Source organism: Triticum dicoccoides, chromosome 1A (assembly GCF_002162155.2).
Source record: "Triticum dicoccoides isolate Atlit2015 ecotype Zavitan chromosome 1A, WEW_v2.0, whole genome shotgun sequence".
NCBI lineage: Eukaryota > Viridiplantae > Streptophyta > Magnoliopsida > Poales > Poaceae > Triticum > Triticum dicoccoides.
Window position 1 is genome coordinate 529,118,460 of NC_041380.1, and position 5,061 is coordinate 529,123,520.

The window sequence follows — 5,061 nt, forward strand, 5'->3', positions numbered from 1 at the left end:
GCACACACACACAATTTTTCTGTTTTTAGCTTTTAGTTTTTTCTGTTTTTTTGTTTTTCATACAAAGTTTTAGATCAATTAATTAATTAGATTAGATTAATGTCAAATAGTATGTAAAAATGTTAGTTATAATATATATAATGTCAAATGTTATAGAAATGTTAGTTATATAGAAATGTTAGAAATTTTGGAAATGTTAGTTTTAGCTAGCTAGATGAATTAGATTAATTTCAAATTGTTAGACGATGATCGATGTTTTTATAGTTTCTTATATTTTTAGTTATAAAATTTAGAATTTGCATATATGAAATCATCACAATCCATCATTTAAAAAATGTTACTTTACTTTTGCGGCATATAGTATTTTGTTGTCGACGATGCCCGGCCCGCATCCTCGCCATCGACACGTCCGCGACGACGTCCTGCTTCAGAGGACCCATGTCCGGGACTGGGCTCCGCCGGGCTGGCACTGGGAGGTGCTACCTTCAGGGGCGCGACGCTTGGTGAGGAACCCGGCCCCGGGTCCCGTCGTCGACCCTCATCTCCTTTGGTGGCATTCACGTGCGCCACTTTCGGTGCGGAGGGAGCCGGCCCCGCCGGAGGTGGTACGTCGCCGTGTCAGGAAGGAGGACGAGCACGTCCATCGCTACATGGCTGCTATGGACGTCAGGTTCTCCAATACCTGGCAGGTTCTTTGGAGAGATCACCCGAGCTATGATCCAGTGATGGTTCCTTCTCTTTGGGTGTCCACCGCCCGCACCTCAGGAACCGCGAGTGGCCTAGATTACTCTGTACTATTCGATCTTTATTAGCTTGCTAGCTAGCTAGCTAGTGATGTATTCAATATTATATCTATTATTTGAGATGATGTATTCGAGATTATATCTATTATTCGAGACGATGTATTCGAGATTATACTAAATTGTTTTATATTTCTTTTGGCATAGTTAAATAAAAGCTATGGCGGACAATACCGACAGAGAGAGAGAACAGACCATGCTCGATATCATACGCGGGCCAGATGATGATCAGAATGAAGAAGATTTTGACGGCTCCGAATTTCTAAACAACACCGGAGAGGGTGATATGATATTCGATCGCGACGACCGAGAAGATGAAGTCATGAACTAGGACGAAGAACATGTTGATCCTGAACAACAAACACCGGCGAGGTATATATATTTATATAAGCAGGAATCTGGTGATCATCGCATGTTTTAAATGAGTTGAAGATATATTAACGAATCGATCTTTCTTCTTTCAGCCATCCGGATCGAGCAAATCTTCAGGCAAAAGGACGAAATGAGACCCGAACAAAAAGTTGAAGGAGGGCGTAAAGTACAATATCGAGGCAATCAGACCTAATGGTGAACCATTAGCGCCTAAGATGATTGCGGACAAGTTCGTTCGTCAGTGCGGAGTTATTGTGAAGGACCAACTCCCGATCTCCCTTCAAGAATGGAGAAAGCCAGCAAATCCACGTCCAGATGTTACTTTTGTCGACGAGAAGCAAAAAAATCTGCTTTGGGATACTCTCATGGAACATTTCACCTTACCAGATAATTTCACAGAAGCAGACGTGCGGAAAGTCAAGGACGCTGCTTTTAGGAAGATGGCGGTTGCATTCAAGAACCACAAGAGAATGACGTGGGAGAAGTACGTCAAGGGAGGAAGGAAGACTCCAGTATTCGAGGGGATACTAGAGAATCAAAGTGCTCATTGGGACGATTTCGTGAAATTCAAGGATTCAGAATTAGCTAAGGAACGGTCGAGAATAAACAAGAAGAATGCCGAAAAAAAGGATAAGTTCCATAAGCTGGGGCCAGGTGGCTACGCGGTGGCAATGCCTAAGTGGGATAAGTCTGAGAAAGAGATGGAGGATGCAGGTGTCACTCCGGTTAGTAAGAGCTGGCCCCCCAGGTGCAGGACTTGGTTCTATGCGCATGGGGGGAGTTGGACCCGAAGACAGGCAATGTTTCGACGAAGGCATGTCTGAACGGAGCCGACGATGCGCTACTTGTTGCAATAGAAGAGGCTCGATCGGGGGTGTTCCAGCCCAACAGAGAGAATGACGAGCTTACGCGTGCCCTGGGAAATCCTGAACACCCGGGAAGAACACGAGGCAAGGGCGCTATTCCGTGGTATGAGGGGTTTTCGGACTGGAACGCCGACTACAGAACCCGTGCGGTAAAGAAGATTGCGGAGGAGAAGAAGAGGAAGATGGAGGAGGAGCAAAGGAAGCTCGACTATGAACGCCTTCAAGGCCTAGAAGCAAGTCAAGCGGAATTGGCAGCTAAATTCCAGCGGCAGCAGGAGCAGATCGACTCACTTAGCCAGCAAAGGGGGTCTCAGCAGCTGCAGCAGCTAGCGGATGATCCAGCATTGGATACCACCGCCCCATCCATGCCGAGAAGCAGCATGGGTTCCGCCCCGGGCGACGCAGTAGTGTTGGATAGATACCCCGTGGATGATATCACGGAGAACACTAACTGCGAGCTACACTTCAAAATGAAGAACATATCCATGAAGGTGGCGGACGCCGTTGCTTTTTCAAATTCCCCCAAGGCAACCTTCCATTGCAACCCGATTCCAGCGGGCTATGCTCGTGTCTTGGTTGATGAGGTGGTGGACCAATATTCGGGGCTAGAGCTTGACATTCCTGGAGGTGATGAGGAGCACACACTCGGAGATGCCAAACATCGTATCATCCTATGGAGAAAGGATTGCATCATTTTTCGAAGGCCACCGACACCGCGTCACCCGACTCCTCGTCGAAGTCCGCCACCGAGTCAGCAGACTCCCGCTCCTCCAAGTCCACCAACGCGTGAGGCCACTCCTCCTCCTCCAAGTCCGGCAAAGTGTCAAGCCACTCCTCCTCCAAGTCCGACACGGCGTCAGACGTCCACTCCTCCTCCAAGTCCGGCACAACCTCAGGCCACTCCTCCTCCAAGTCCGGCACAGCTTCAGGCCACTCCTCCTCATCCAACTCAGCCCCGTCAGCCGTCTCCGCCGCCTCAGCAATCGCAGAAGAGACACCCCGCAGCTATGGTGCGTAGCGGTACCAGTCGAGGTCATAGTACAGGAAGTACAGGCGGAGGCAAGCGATATAAATATGGTCCAAACCTCACTACTCCTCTTCCTGTGAGGGCTTACGACAGGACCGAGGAGCAAACCAATGCCATAGTGCGGGCAGAAGTCGACGCCCATTTTTGACCGAAACCGCCACCGCCACCAAGGGAGAAAGTGCCTGTGGAAGTAGTTGACCACTTCATTCGTATGGCTCAACCACCAGCTCCTAAGCCTGTTGACACAGACTATGAGCGCCACATCAGGAAGTTACATTGACAATGTCTACAGAAGGAGGCGAGCTCGAGCTCGAGCAAACAACAAGCAGCTGTCGAAAAATGCGGAAAAATCGTTGCCCAGCTGGGAGAACAGGCGGCGCAATCGACCCCCCCGCTTGTTGTGCCGACAACACGTGACAGTACGCGCGCCCAATATTATTGTGGCCAAACAGTTTACGTTCCCGAGGTGGGCGATGTGGTAATAACCCAGGAGCATATAATGCAGGCTGAAGAACTCAAGATCACTGTTGGACAACTCCTCGAGATCGAGGACATGCCTGTGATTACAGAGGAGGAAATAAAACGGAAATATGTCCGGGGCCAACCTTTGGTCAAGCCAGAAGATGTCAAGAAGCTCCCAACGAGAATGTATGAATTGCATCAATGGTACATGGACATTACCAAGAGATCCGATCGAGAGTCCCTCATGGTGTATGTCAAGAAGGATCATTACTACCATGAGAAAGTTGTGGCCGTTGAGTATTCTGAACTGTTTCAGTTATACAATCAAGACGCACTCGACAAATCTATCGTCAGTTGCTATTGTCTGTAAGTGATTTCTTTCTGTAATTTAAGTCTCAAGCTAGCTGTATTGATCCTTTTGATTAATCATTACCTGTAATTATCTTCACTATATTCTTTTCTATGGTATTATGCAGGATGAAGATGTATGAAATGAGAAAATGTGGACGCTATGGCATTGGGTTCATTGACCCAAACACCGTTAATCAATACACATGGAAAATGAGCAAGTATTATGAAAAGCAGGTAGAGGACAGCATGCTAGAGTTCTTGAAGCACCTCAAATACAATGAAGATATACTACTTCCTTACAATTTCAAGTGAGTCACACTTTCTTGTACTACAAATTCTCTGTTTTTGCCTACTAGCTAGCTACATGTTTTTTCTTACATATGCTCGCTTAATTAAGACATGCAAACGTGTGTGCATGCAGATTTTACTGGATCTTGTGTATCATTAAAGTTGACGCCGGAACAGTTGAAATACTGGACTCGCTACTCAAAGCAAATAGTGACTACAACATCTTGTATGGGATAGTCAACAGGTAATTTCAATCATTATTAACTATATATCTCGGCCTATTTAGTTCGTCATTTCATGATATGAACTATTTAATAACCCCTTTATTCATTTTCTTTGTCGGCGGGCAGGGCTTGGGCAAGGTTCATCAGCGTCACGGAAGGCGAATGGAAACCACAGCTGAAATGGTTTCGATCCAAGGTAAGTAATTAAGTAGTACTAGCTAGCTAGCTAGCTGCCATCTCTTTAATTATCATGCTTGATTAATTATTATCTGATCAAATTAAATTCCATTCTCGTAATAAAGGCCCTGAAGCAGGCGCAGGGGACTAATCTGTGTGCATACTGCGTTTGCGAGAACATTCGCATTATGCCGTCCGAAAGGAGCAGATCTCAAAGACAAGAATGGGTACGTTTGTCAGAACACTATTCACAATTTTTACACCATTATCGATATCTAGTCAAACAACTAATACACATGCATATTGATCTCCTTCTTAACAGTTCAAAGAGGTGCGGGACAAGCTCCTAGAAACGGAGCGCGTAGAAGCACTTCAAGAGGAAATAGCGGGATTTTTGCTCGACCAGGTCATAAATCCGAAGGGAAAATACTACTACCCGCTACCGCCCCCATCGAACATGTCATGAACCACTTCCAATTGTCATCGTGCTCCGA